This window comes from Ornithodoros turicata, unplaced genomic scaffold, assembly GCF_037126465.1.
Source record: "Ornithodoros turicata isolate Travis unplaced genomic scaffold, ASM3712646v1 Chromosome14, whole genome shotgun sequence".
NCBI lineage: Eukaryota > Metazoa > Arthropoda > Arachnida > Ixodida > Argasidae > Ornithodoros > Ornithodoros turicata.
Window position 1 is genome coordinate 1,067,542 of NW_026999314.1, and position 15,046 is coordinate 1,082,587.

Below are 15,046 nucleotides of genomic sequence, written 5' to 3' on the forward strand. Positions count from 1 at the left end.
CTTCTTGTGGTGTTGCTCGATATTCTCTGTGGTTTTGCGAGAGTTTTAACGCACAGTGTGCACTATAAGATCTTGCGTTGGCATTCGAGCGCTTGTTTGCTCGTTGGCTCCATCAATATTTCTTAACATCTGGTAGCAAATACTCTTCTTTGAATATCCTATAGTTCATCTAGATCTTCTTGCGGTGTTGCTAGATTTCGGGGTTGGTTTGCCTGATTCTTTACGCATAGTGTATTATTACACTCGAAGATATTTGCGTCAGCAGTCCGAGCGTTTGTTGTGCTCGTTCGCTCAGTCATATTCTGAACATCTTGTGGCAAATACACCTTCTTAATATCCTGTAGCAAATACACCTTCTTTTATCTTCTCGGTGAGTTGCTTGATCTTCTCTGTGGTTCGCTGGATTATTAACGCATAGTGTATTATTACACTTCAGATCTTTGTGTTGGCACTGCGAGCGTTTGTTTGCTCGTATGCTCCATCAATAAATTGAACATCTGTAGCAAATACACATTGAGCATCTTGTAACAATACACCTTTGAATATTCTGTAACAGATGTACCCTCCGAGTATTCTTACAACTCTTACAACTGTTGTGTGTAGCAAATACTACCATGCTGGCTCTTCCCCCCTGACTTTGCCATAGGGAAGTGGAGAGGAGTTCCCGTGGTTTCGCTATTTCGATCGGGACTCTTGTTTTGTGTTTTTGAGTTTTACTTTGAGGCGTACTACGCTCCACTCGTTTTAGCCATTTGTTGGGCGAGTTCTTATCTGTATTCTTAGTATGTTCTTTTACCGGTCTTAACCCCAAGTCTGGGCCTAAGGCCAACTAGCTCACTGCGCTCCGCGCGGTGAGGCTACAGATCCCCGACTTGGTTTTAACCCGTTCGCGGGTACAAGTTAGTTTTAGCCAAATAAACGCCATTCCACTCATTCGAAGCTTTTCTCCACATTCGGATCCTGCATCTCAAGAGAAAATTAAAAAGGTATGGTGTAACGGCGGGGGAATATATTGTGTTCTTTGGGGGGTGGATGCCAAGGTTCCCCTAAGCGATCGGATTGTTCGTGATTGCCAGTAGCGTTCTGTTGCTCGCAAGTTTCTTTGCTGCTGCTACTTTAGTGTTCACCTTGGCATCCCGGCGGACCCACGTCCTCGTCGTACCCCCTGGGCGGGGGTCAGGTTTGTCTGGCTCCCGGCTAAGAGGTCCGCCAAAGGGGTTCTACCCCGTGTGTGTGGGAACTGTTTGTACTCTTTCTTTGATTGGGCTAGGTATATCGCCTAGATCCATACCACACACCGACCCTATCCACTACTTTTACCCCCTTGCTCCGATACCTCGTTTCCTGATGGATCGCCGAGTGGTACTGTATCCTCCGGCTGACCTTACATGTTCAATATGTCGTCTTCCGTCTACTTCTAGGACTGCATTTCAACAACACTTTGCAGAGACGCATGGTGTCCAGTTGATCTGAAAGTGTTCAGTATGCCAGATCAAGGAGTTCGAATTAGTCCGTTCTGTCTCTTCGCATGTTACAAAATGCTCTAGAAGAAGACCAGCATCTCAGCCGCATGTTGCGGCTGTGTCTGTGTCAAACGCAAGTCCCAGTACGATACCCATGTCTGCGCCTCCTTACAATTCTACTCAACTTGGAGGTAATTCCTGTCCCACGATGGCTCCTCCCTGTAATTCAACTCAACCAGGAGGAAGTGCGACTGCTGCCACGCCCAATGTCATCATATCCCATGGTCGATGGAGTGAATCCGAGCTTAGAGCGCTAGCGAATCTCGAGGTCACGTTGGGAGACCATCCTTTCATGAACCAGGAACTATCAAAAAGATTTCCAACGAGGACTTTGATGAGCATCCGGATGCAGCGGCATCAAAAGCGCTATAAAGATATTCTGAGAGTGGCGAAGCAAAACCCCGTCATCGCCAGGATGACAGCAAGAGCGGTGTCGGCTGAGACCTCTGTTAAAGTGACTCCAGCGTCCGCACCTGGCATGACGTCCACTCAAGCCATTCAAGCTAGCATCCGGCCTGACTCTCCAACCCAGGTTTCTGCTCCTACGAATGTCCAGGATCTAGTACAAGATATAGTTCCAGTTGGTCTCCCACATGGCCAGTCTCAGACCTATGTAGCGCCTGATTGGCAACAAGGCTCGGATTCCAATACTTCAAGGATGTTTCGGGGCGATGAGGGGCTTGGTCGCGGTGGTGCCGGCTCCTTCCCCGGGGATGGATCGGGCGTGCCCGCGGGCGCGGCTGATCCCTTGGACATGTCTCGCGATGATGACAGTTCTTCGACCACCAGCATGCCTGAGACTTTTACGCCCATTCCACCTGGGCTAAGTAGCGATTCCTTGTCATCGGAATCCATGGATATCTCCATGGTAGCTGACATGCTAGCGAGTGAGGGGTTAACCCCTCCTGGCCCTATGCCGTGTGGCACGGTGGTGGCGTACCTTCAGTAGGTGAGATCTGTGGTGATCTTCATCCTGTCTCAGTGCAAAATGTTGAATCCGACGACGTCGGTAATGTTGGTGTAAATGGCAATGTGTCCGGGGTGTTGGCAGCGCCTGCGGGCTGGTCCGGCCCCGCTCCGGGTGGGGCGTCGGCGGATCCGCGGCGGGCTCCGATTCGTCAGGAGCTACCCACGACCTTGGACCGTTGTTACAAGATTTTCGGGAGGCAGGAATTTGTGATACTTCTTTAGCAAATCGGGTGGCTACTGGGCCCATCTCTATGAAGGACCTGTCTGATATTTTCTCGCATTTGGACTCTCTGCTGGCACAAAGCCGTTTCGCAGAACACAACAGACACCTGCGAGTGCGCCTATCCCTAAAAATAGGAGTGAGAGGACGCGCGCAAAATACAACAAGCATCAACGGCTCTATCGGCTTGGTCCCAGAATCCTTCTTCATCAACTCATGTCTGAACAAGAAGACGAGTCAGTGTCTATCTCCATCAAATACATTCATGACTTTTACGATCCTCTTATGTCAGCCTCTACGAGGCATTGTGGAATTGAACTGCCTTCGGCCTCAAAAACATTTGTGGATGTCTCGCTTTTTGAACCTGAGGAGGTAGCGTGGGCCCTCAAGGGTATGGACAGCAAGGCTGCGCCTGGCCCCGATCGAGTCACGGTTAGTGACATTCGTGCTTTGCCTCGGGGGATCCTCTGCCACATCGTCAATAACTTTTTGGTTTACGAAAAGATCCCTGAAGAACTAAAATAATCCAAGACGGTGTTTATTCCCAAAAAGAAATCGCCCAGGACTGCGGCGGATGTCAGGCCGATAACGATGTCGCCCATCTTGTGCCGTCTGTACGCTCGCATGTTGCTGCGCAGGGTTTCGGCTGACAATGCCTTTCACCCCTTGCAGGGTGGTTTTCAGGAGGACCGAGGTACGAGTACCAATCTGCTTGCCCTCCAGGCAATTATGAAGACCCTTAAAAAACAGAGGAAGAGTTTTTACGCCGTCAGCTTGGACGTGAAAAAGGCCTTCGATTGCGTGTCGCACGAGGCAATATTGGCAGCTGTACGGGGCAGAGATGTCCCTGAACACTATAGGTTGGTGTTGGAGGATTTGTACAAAGGGTGTTCCACCATGTTTTTCTGGAACGGAGGAACGGACGGAAGTAGGGTGCCTGTTACACAGGGTATTAAACAAGGGGACCCCGTTTCGCCGTTCCTCTTTAATGCAGTTTTGGACCCTTTCCTCCAACTAGCCAACCTGTCTGGCCTCGGGCTGCAGATAGACGGTGTTCACGCGGCAGCAATGGCCTTTGCTGACGACGTATTACTCTTTTCCTCGAGCCTGGAGGGTCTAAAGTCGTTAGTCAGCATGACGGAACGGTACCTCGGTCAGGCAGAATTGCAGCTGAACCCTGTGAAATCTCAATATTTTGGGTGGAGGTACAGCGGTACATCAAAATGGTTCGATTACGACATCCCGCCGCTGGCTGTGGCTGATAAGTTTATTCCGGCTAAAGGGAAAAACACGCCCATAACTTATCTTGGATTGAGGATTTATGTAAACAGGCCATCACGGATCGACGATGTGACAGGGGACCAAATGATAGATCTGATCAGGTCAGCAGCCTTAAAACCTTTTCAGAAGTTGAAGTGTCTACGTCAACTTGTCGTCCCACGATACCTCTACCAGGCTTCCAACATCCTATGTCCTCTAAGTCACTCTAGTGAAAAGGACAAGTCTGTCAGGAACCAGGTCAAGCAGATTTTGCACCTGCCGTATTCTTTTCCCAGTGCGCATGTGCACCTTCCGGCCCGAGAGGGTGGACTAGGCGTACCTCACCTTGAGTGGACGGCTGCTGCAGTACAGTATAAAGCCATAGCCAGGATGCTGAGACTCGCGGACCCCTTCATGAATGCGGTGGTGACCCTTGGCCTAAGGGGTAACATGAATAAATTGGCCTCATTCCTCGGCATTCCAAATGGAGTGACGGGGAAGGCAGAGGTAAACGAGGCGTTGGACAGCCTGCGTAAGACATACTGGGATAAGAGGTTGGCTGAGTATAACAACAAAGGACTCTTCACCCACAGAAAAGAGCCCGTGGGGAATGCCTGGCTCGTTGACGATTCCCGCCTTGTTAAAGACGGGGACCGTATAAGGGCCCTCAGGCTCCGAACCAACCTGTATCCCACCCGCACGCTGTCCAACAAACACGCTAGAGACCCTAAGGCCAGGGATTGCCGCCATTGTCAGTGAAAACCGGAAACCGCATTCCACATCCTTCAGGAATGCGAGAGGGTCCATTTGCCGCGAGTCGAAAGACATAATTTCATAGCTAAACATGTGGCTCGCTTGCTGCGGCAGCACAACCCGGAGGCAGTGGTCGTGGAGGAGAAATTAATGACATCAGTCGCTGGCGTCCGGCTTAAGCCTGACCTCATCTACACTGTTGGGGACGAGGTGAAAATTCTAGATGTGGCTATAGCCTGGGACGTGAGCTCCACGACCCTGTCTGATATAAATAAGGCCGAGGTACGAAAATATAGTGAACTCGCCGAATCCTTCCCTGGTAAACGTTTCTCAGTTCATGGGCTGTGCTTCGGCGCCAGAGGTGGCACATGCGCTGGTACAAGAAGGGCTTTAAGAGAACTGGGATTGTCCAGAGGTGATGTGGCGTGGTTGGCTGCAAAAGTATTATTGGGAAGTTTAATCTGCTTGACCCGGTTTAATTCCATTGTTTAATTTGTTGGTTTTATGGAGCAAGGGTACCCCTTTTATCGCAACTCCATCCATCTTGGTGGTTAGTTTCTCTCTTTTACTTGGATCGCCGTTTTTAATGGTTTTATTAAAAGTGGCTGCATTGGGACCTGTTGGCCGATAGGCTAACTACTGAGGATGGCCCCTGGTGGTATGGTCCCAACGACACCCACTTTTGAGTTGTCGATAGGTTTTTACCTCCTTTTTGAGGACATTGCGAGTTTTTAGCCAAATAAAAGCCATTCCACTCATTCGAAGCTTTTCTCCACATTCGGATCGTGCATCTCAAGAGAAAATTGAAAAGGTATGGTGTAACGGCGGGGGAATATATTGTGTTCTTTCCATTCTTTCCATTCCTAGAAAATTGCTAGGTATCTCGGCTTGACTCTGGGGTCTACCTCGGCTCGTGACGTGGACCTGGCCATCCGCGATGCCAAGAAAGCCTGGTGGGACAAACAAAAGATGAATTACAATAGCCGAGGACTATTTGCTCACTGCTCGGATCCCATCTCTAACCAGTGGTTGCAGCCCGATAGTCGTCTTTTAAGAGACGGAGACCGAATCAAAGCTTTCCGGTTGAGGACAGATATATATCCGACTCGTTCCCTCTTCAACAGGTATGCCACTGACCCTGCTGCTCGGGTTTGCCATCACTGTAAAAGTAGTGACGAGACAGCCGCTCACATTCTGCAGTATTGTGAAAAGGTGCATGGGCCTCGGGTGGAGAGACATAATTTTATCGCAAAGAATATCGCTCGTTTGGTGCGCAAGTACTCACCCGAGGTCTCAGTAACCGAGGAGCAGACCGTGACCGTAAATGGCACTCGACTGCGTCCTGATATCATCGTTGAAAGTGCCACGGAAGTGTTGGTGTTGGACATCGGGATCACCTGGGACTCTGCAATCGCCACACTGGAAAGAAAGAACTCAGAAAAGATGGCCAAGTACCAGGACATTGCCCAGCTGTACCCCGACAAGCAATTCAAAGTGGCTGGGGTCATTTTCGGTGCTCGCGGCCTCACGTCCACATCTACTAGGAAAATTTGTAGGCTCCTCGGTTTTACCAGATCTGACTTTTGCTGGCTGGCCTCCAGAGTCCTCCTCGGCAGCCTAATTTGTTTAAACCGGTTTATTAAGCTTGTTTAAATTCTATTTACGCACTACCCCTTGAGCGGAAGTCGGTGTTTTTCTAGGCGCCTAGCCTTTCTGTTTATAGCTTTTAGTCCACCTTTTTTAAGATCTTTTCTTTTGACCAAAGCCATTGTGCTAAGTGTCAACCACATAACGATGCTTTGAATCGTTGTCATGCAGCTTATGGCTTGGTGTCGTTTTACCCCCTCGGGGGACATTCCTGTTCTTAGCCAAATAAACGCCATTTCACTCATTCGAAGCTTTTCTCCACATTCGGGTATACCCACCGGCCGGCTATACCCACATTTTAGTGGGTATAGCCGGCCAAGAGGGGAGCACAGGCCTTTGGCCTGGTGCAGGTGCAAACTGAGTATTTACTTTCTTGGGCTTCCCTGTTCATTGCACAGGGGGCCTACGCCTGCTCCGTAGAGCGTGAGCGTCGTTTTGTATATGAGAGGATGGCATCCCATGAATGGGTTGCCATTTATCCGCCACTTGATAGTCTGTCATGCCACTTTTGTGACGTCCGTGTCACGTCTCGTCCGAAATTAGAGAGCCATTACTTAGATACACACGATACTAGGCTCATATGGAAATGTGGTGTGTGCTTGAGCAAAACATCTTTCTCAAGCAAAGTTATATCATCACATCACACCAAATGTAAGCGCAAGTTTAGGTCACAGGCGGACCCCACTGCCTCTGGCGCATCCGGGGCGGCTTGCGCCGCGTCGCGTGGGTCTGGCGAGTCGACGTCCGTAGTCTCCTGCTCTAGCCCAGAACGGCGCCCTCCTGATGGGGGTGGCAACAGCAGGGAGCAGCCTGTGTTAAGTCCGGTGATACCGGCTTCAATATCAGTCGTCGAGAGGTGCTCTCCCGTGGAGGAGGTACCGAGCAGAGCGGGGCGAGAATCTCTAAGTCCGGTAGTACCGGAAGCTGGCTCTTCCCTTGTGGGTGCGGCTGACGAGATTGAAAACCCCTCGACAATGAGCGAGTCGCAGTTGGCTTAGGCTCTGGCGGACAGGGGTATTGCCCCCCCCCTCCCCTGTTTGCCGAAACTGCTTCAGCGTTGGTCTCTGCACCAATCGAATGGGTACGTGGAGAAAATTCACCTCAACATACTTATCCTAAGAAGTCAGCTGAGCACGGGGACTGCGGTGCTGACGAGCTGGATCCATCCGGGGCGGGGGTGGCCTCTTCGGGTGGGCGGGAGATGGCGGGGCCCGTTATGTCTTACGGCCGCTGGACAAAGGCCGAAATGCACCTCCTGGCTGGGCTCGAGCTGGACTTGGGTAAACATCCGTTTATCAACTTGGAGCTCTCTAAGCGTTACCCCACGCGCTCTTTGATGAGTATACGGGGTATACGACACTTACAAAAGTATAAGCAGATTTTGGCGGCTGCACGTTCAGCCAGGTTTAAGGAGTTGGGAGACATTTCTAATCAAGAACATCATGTGTCTAATCAGAGTGCGAGGTCAGAAGGCGATGTGCTTGAGGTCGATGTGGAGGATCTTGTGAAGATGGGACTGCCTCGGGGCCTAGCGGAGAGCGTCCTGTCCGGACCATTACAGTACGCTGATTTGGAGGAGGTGTACCGAACCTTCAATGCCGTACCCCAACCCAAATATCAACGAAACAAGCCTCGTAAAGTATCCCAGCCGAGTACGAAGGCGGCTAGGAGGCGGGAGAGATACCGTGAACACCAGCGGCTCTACAAAATGGGGCCTAAGGTTTTGATTCACCATCTTCAGGCTGAAGGGGTTCCCTTTCCTGTGTCGCTGGTTGATGTTCACGCATTATATGATCCTCTATTCTCTTCCCCTTCTAAGCCTGACGTCACGGTGCCATCTACTAGCAGTACGGTTAGGGCATACTGCGGTTTTGTAACCGACTCTGAGGTTGGGGAGGCATTGGGTTCGTTTCGAGTGGGTACTTCCCCCGGTCCTGACGGGATAACTGTCGACTTGTTGAGGCGGGTTCCCGAGGTCGTCCTGGCCGCTATTTTGAGCAACTTTATGAAGTTTGTTGCGATCCCGCCCGAGCTCAAGCACTCACGCACGATATTCATCCCAAAGGTTCCAAAGCCTGAGTCGGCCTCGGACTTTAGGCCTATTACTGTGTCGCCCTTAGTGTTGAGGCTCTTTTCTAAGATCTTGCTTGCCCGTCTTATGGCGGAGAATCGTTTTCACGACTTGCAAAGTGGTTTTGAAAGTGACAAAAGTACCAGTTCGAATCTTTTGCTGCTTCAGGGCATTATGCTACATGCTAACAAGACCCACAAACATCTGTACGTGGCTAGTCTGGATGTGAGAAATGCTTTTGATTCTCTCAGCCATAATGCTATTTTTGCAGCTTTGGAGGGGAGAGATGTGCCCAGACTTTACCGCGAGTTGGTGAGGGAGTTGTACGCTGGAAATACCACCACCTTCCACTTGAATGGCCGAACTGATGGCGCCAGAATCGCCGTACGGCAGGGCATTAAACAGGGGGACCCATTGTCGCCTTTCCTCTTTAATTGTGTCTTGGATCCTCTATTGGCCCAGCTCAACCAGTCGGAGTACGGTTATCATATTGGAGCTACCTCAGCTGCCTCCACCGCATTTGCCGACGACTTACTGGTGTTTTCTGAGAGCCATGCTGCATTGACTAGACTACTGCAGATGGTTGACCAATATATGAAGTCGGTTGGTCTAGCACTGAATCCTCGGAAAACCCAGTACTTCGGGTGGCGGTGGAATAGTGACTCTGGCTGGATTACTCGGTTCCATCTATAGAGGCTGCTGGTGATGATGATGATTGGAGTTTTAATGGCGCATTGACAACGAAGATCATAATGCGCCATAAACTGAGGTATGATTGAGACAGTGGTGATGATATGGTTATTTAAGAGTAAACACGATGACTAATAAAAGATGAGTGTATACGTGTAAAACATTACTCTGCGACTATAAAAGGCTAATAACGCCAACGTCTCTCAGGAAATCAAAGACGCTTGTAAAAGGGACGAGAGCCTCTTCACCAAGCAAGAGGCTGCTGGTACCAAGGTGGAGGCTTTGGGGAGAGGCGGCATAGTTAAGTACTTGGGTGTCTCCCTCTCGGTTAGTCGTGGCCCTATTCTTGAGGATAAGTACAGCGATTCGGTAGGCCGTCTGATAATGAAAGCGGCACTTAAGGCATTTCAACGTGTGAAGTGCTATACAGAACTTGTGGTGTCGAGGCAGCTTTACCTGCTCTCCAACTCGCTGGCTGTGTTATATCAGTCCCAGAAAGTAGACAAGTGGCACAGAACATTTATTAAGAGAGCAGTCCACTTACCAGGCTCATTCCCCAACATCTTGCTTCGGCTTCCGTGCAGAGGTGGTGCGATATGACTTTTGCCAGTACTCTGGACAGCCCCAGCAGTCCAACTAAAGTCGCTGGGCAGACTGCGACGCCTTGGGAATCCATTTGTGGATGAGGTGTTTAATGAGGTACTGGGTGGCTATGCCTCACGGCTGTTCACGGTGCTGGGTGTCCCAGAAGGAATTGTACACGGGAAGGAGCTTGAGTTGGCTCTGAATGCTAGCAAAAGGAACTGGTACTTAGAGAGGAAAAACTGCTATGCTAAGAAAGATCTCTTTGCATTTGAGAGGGACTATCTGGGAAACAGGTGGCTTCACCCAGATTGCCGATTTATTAAGGAGGGTATTAAGATCAAAGCCCTCGGCTGAGAGCGGACGTGTATCCGACTAGGTCGTTATTCAACAAGCATGCGAGGGACCCTGCGGCTAGACTTTGCCATCACTGCCGGGAGGCGGATGAGACAGCTTGCCACTCCCTCCAATACTGCGAAAAAGTCCATGGCCCCCGAGTCGAGCGCCACAACTTTATTGTTAAGCAATTTCAAAGACGTGTTACTAAGTACTCTCCGAACACAGCAGTTTCTGCGGAGAAGGTCTTTACGGTTGCTGGCGCTCGGCTCAAACCTGATCTCGTTTTAGACATGGGGAGCGCAGTCGTGGTGGTGGATGTGGCGATAGCTTGGGATTCGTCCGCTAATAATCTGGAGAGGAAGGCCTCTGAGAAGTCTGCCAAATATGCTGGCTTGGCAGAGTTGTTCCCCGGTAGGGAGTTTCGGTCGGTCGGCGCGGTTCTTGGAGCTAGGGGCCTGGTTTGCCAGTCCATGAGAAAACTGTGCCATGAGTTGGGTTTCTCGAAAGCTGATGTGTCGTGGCTGGCAGCCAGGGCCCTGGTTGGCAGATTGATTTGCCTCAGCCGTTTTGTCCGCAAAGTTTAGCTGGGTGAGCCTCCTGGTGTTAAGTTTTTCCCATGATTGTATTGGATTCTGAGTGGTAATATAATAGATACTCTAGTCCCTTTTGCAATATCTCTTGTGCGCAATCCGCGGTATAAGGCGGCTTTGAGCTTTTCTTAGCACGATGTTTTACTTGCAGTTTCCCTGATGGGCTCTCCTTCGCTGATTTTGCCATATGGGAAGTGGTGGGAGTTCCCGTGATTACGCTAGATATTTCCGGGGCTCCCTTGTTGCTTTACGTTCCTTTTGAGTTTACGTCGCTCCGCTTATTTGAGCCCTTGTTGGGGTTGGTTTTTACTTGTCAGTTTATAATGTTTTATTGGTCTTAGCCCAAGCTTGGGTCTTAAGCCAACAAAAGCTCGCGGCGCTTGCGCTGCGAGGCTTTAAGATTCCCAGCTTGGTTTACAACCCGTTTTTTCGGGTACAAGGTGGTTTTAGCCAAATAAACGCCATTCCACTCATTCGAAGCTTTTCTCCACATTCGGATCCTGCATCTCAAGAGAAAATTAAAAAGGTATGGTGTAACGGCGGGGGAATATATTGTGTTCTTTCGGTGGGGGGTGGTTGCCAAGGTTCCCCCTGAGAGCTCTTTTGGTTTGCGTTGCGGATTGCTTTGTGCCTCTGCTAGTGCTCTTGCGTCTTCTTTGTTGTGTTACCCTTGGCAACCGGGCGGACCCACGTCCTCGTCGTGCCCCCTGGGCGGGAGCCAGGTTTGTCTGGCTCCCGGCTAAGAGGTCCGCCCCCGGGTTTTACCCGTTGAGTGTGGCAACTTCAGTACTTGCTTTTTTCGGTGAGCCTGGTACTCTGCCAGGTCTCCCACCACACTCCTCCCTGCATCCCGTGCTCCACTCTATTCCTACCCATGGAGTCTAGAGTGATACTTTATCCACCCGATGACCTGAGCTGTACTGAGTGTGCAGTGGTTTCTTCATCTCGATCTGGGTTCCAACAGCATTATGCTACGGTTCACGAAATCCTTATTACCTGGCTATGCTCCAATTGTCGAGAAAAACAGCTTGAGTTTGATTTGATTTGATTGTAAGTTTAATGGCGCAGCGACAACACAGTTTCAGTTGGTGCGATCTATATCCTCACATCTTACTAAGTGCTTACGAAGACGCCCTGCGGCCTCGCAGCCGCCGAGAGCTACATCCTCTGGGGCGATAGCGAAGGCACGATTGCCTGCGACTTGTCCAGAACAATCAGGACCAGAAGATGAGGACCAGCAGATCGATACAATCAGTGCAAGCATCGACTCTCATGGCCGGTGGACCGAGTCTGAATTGCGGGCCCTTGCTAATCTGGAAGCCACCATGATGCACCTCCCCTTTATCAACCAAGAACTGGCAAAGCGATTTACGACAAGGTCATTAATGGCGATTCGAATGCAGAGACATCAACAGCGTTACAAAGACATTTTACAAGTGGCTTTACGAGATAGGCCAGCAGCTTATTCATCAGCTGTTGTGGGTGTTGCCTGTCAAGATTATTCATTACAGGCTACCAACGCCCTCCAGATTGAAGCCCCAGAGCTCCTTAGCCTCCGAGATCAAGAGTCCGAGACCGTTGCCCTGCCAAGAAACGGATCTTATCTGAGTGAAGAGCAGATAGAGGGGTTCCCCGATGTGTCCGGGATCGGGCTTCCCGCCGGTTCGGCCGACGGGGCCTCGGGTGTGCCCGCTGTGGCGGCTGACCCGCTTGATTTGCCCTGCCCTATCACCACCCAAGAAGAGGCCGACGGCCTATCGACTGCTATCAGTTCACCTTGTTCAACGACCTCTCCTGCAATCGATTTATCCGACGATATTTCGCAGTTGGCCGTTCTGATCGCTAGAGGACAGACTACTCATTCCAGTTCTGCCCTTTACGGGGTTTTAGGAGATATACCCGCTTGGGAACCTCCTGGCTATGCGAACACGATTATGCAGGTTAGAGAACTGAGCACCCCAGAGGACCGCCTGTCGGTCGACAACAATTATAGGGGTATTAGTGGTGTGGACGGGCGATCGGGCGGAGAGGCGGCGGCTGCGGGTTCGGCCGGGGCCCCGGTGGCCGGGGCGTGTGGGGGCCCGCCCTTGGTAGCGTCGGGGGTGAATGCTTCTCTGACCATGAACGCCGAGACTATCATGAACGATTTTCAAGAACTCGGCTTTATCGACCCTCTGCTTATTAACAGGCTAATCTCGGATCCTGTTTCTGCTGAAGATCTCAAAGAAATCCTCAACAAGTTTGGAGTGACGATGGAGTCCCCGAGAGGGCGAAGGCCTCCTGCAAGGGTGACACCCAGAAGAGCCGAGCCTGCTAACAGATCTGAAAGAAAACGCTTAAGGTTCAATGAGCACCAAAGATTGTATCGTCTCGGCCCTAAAGTGCTCTTACATCAGTTGATGTCCCAAGTAGAAGATGGGGCCAGTTCCTTGTCGCTGAGGGATATCCATTCCTTTTTCGACCCTCTATTGTCTGGTTCAACTGTACGACCCGAGGTGGTTATGTCATCTACAAGTAAGACCACGGTGGAAGTTTCGCTCTTCGAGCTGGAAGATGTGAGAGTGGCCCTTGCTGGCATGGACAGAAAGGCTGCCGCAGGCACTGACCGAGTTTCTGTGAACGACTTGATGGCGGTGGACTCTAGGATACTGTTGCATATCATGAACAACTTTTTCGTATACAGGGCCATACCTGAGGAGCTAAAGAGCTCAAAGACAGTCTTTATTCCAAAGAAGACAGCTCCGAAATCGGCAAGTGATGTCCGACCGATCACCATGTCATCGATGCTATGCCGTTTGTACTCGAGATTACTTCTCCGGCGTTTGTCGGCCGAGAATTCCTTCCACCCCCTTCAGGGAGGGTTTCAAGACGATCGTGGAACAAGTACCAACTTGTTGACCCTCCAGGCCATTATGAAAATCTTGAAAAAGAAGAAGAAGAGCTTATATGCGGTTAGCCTAGACGTTCGGAAGGCGTTCGACTGCGTGTCGCACCAGGCCATTGCAGCAGCGGCGCGTGGTAGAGGCATCCCGGAGCATTACATAGAAGTGCTCAAAGACCTTTACAGTGGATGCTCTACCACCTTTTACTGGAATAGAGGGACTGATGGGAGGAGGGTACCCGTTCGACAGGGTATTAAGCAAGGTGACCCCCTCTCACCCTACCTATTCAATGCTGTTCTTGATCCGCTGCTGCAAACTCTTAATGGTTCTGGCTTGGGACTACAAATCGAAGGCAGGCACGCAGCCGCAATGGCCTTCGCAGACGATGTAATGCTCTTCTCTTCAAGCCTGGAGGGATTGAAGGCCCTGATTGGGCAGACGGAGGAATATCTCGGCCAGGCTGGACTTGTACTTAACCCGGAGAAATCTCAGTACTTCGGTTGGAAATATGATGGAAGAACCAAATGGTTCAGCTACGACATCACCCCGATAGTTATTGGCGGCAGGTTGGTCAACAAGAAAGGGAATGATAACCCGATAACGTACCTAGGTATCGATATATATGTCAACAGACCTTCTAGAGTCCGCGACTGCCTAACAGAGAAAATGATCGACTTGATCTGCTCGGCTGCGCTAAAGCCTTTTCAAAAAATTAAGTGCCTGAGGCAGCTAATATTAGAAAGATATCTATACCTACCAAGTTGCCAATGTACTGGGACTACTCTCGCAGGCTACCAAGCTCGACAAGGCTATTCGCAATAAGGTTAAAAAGATAATGCACCTACCGCACTCGTTCCCCAGTCCCCACGTTCACCTCCCGGCCAGTGAGGGAGGACTCGGCATTCTACATTTAGAATGGGTTGCTGCGGCGGTCCAGTTTAAGGCCCTAACCCGGATGGTGAGGCTGGCAGATCCTTTTGTGGACGCCGTCCTCACTTCTGGGCTGCATGAGAACATTACCCGATTGTCGACACATCGTGGCATTCCTGAGGGGATCACGGGCCGTAATGAAGTTAATAACGCCTTGAAGAGTCTGCAGAGGGTGTACTGGGATAGGGGAATCGCAAGTTATAACAATAAGAGCCTGTTTGCCCATAGGAAGGAGCCCTTGGGCAACTCATGGTTGGGCTGCGATTCTCGCATTATGAAGGACGGAGACCGTATTCGGGCTCTCCGTCTGCGCACCAACTTATATCCCACTCGCACCCTCTCAAACAGACACGCAGTGACCCCGCGGCCAGGAATTGTCGGCATTGCAGCCAGAGGCCTGAGACGACGTTCCACATTCTCCAGGAATGCGAGAAGGTTCACCTCCCCCGGGTTGAGCGGCATAATTTTATTTCTAAACAGATCGCTCGTTTGACTCGCCGATACAACCCTGAGGCCACAGTGATCGAGGAAAAGCTGATAACTTCAACAACTGGCGTCCGTTTGAAGCCAGATTTAATTTTTATGAAAGG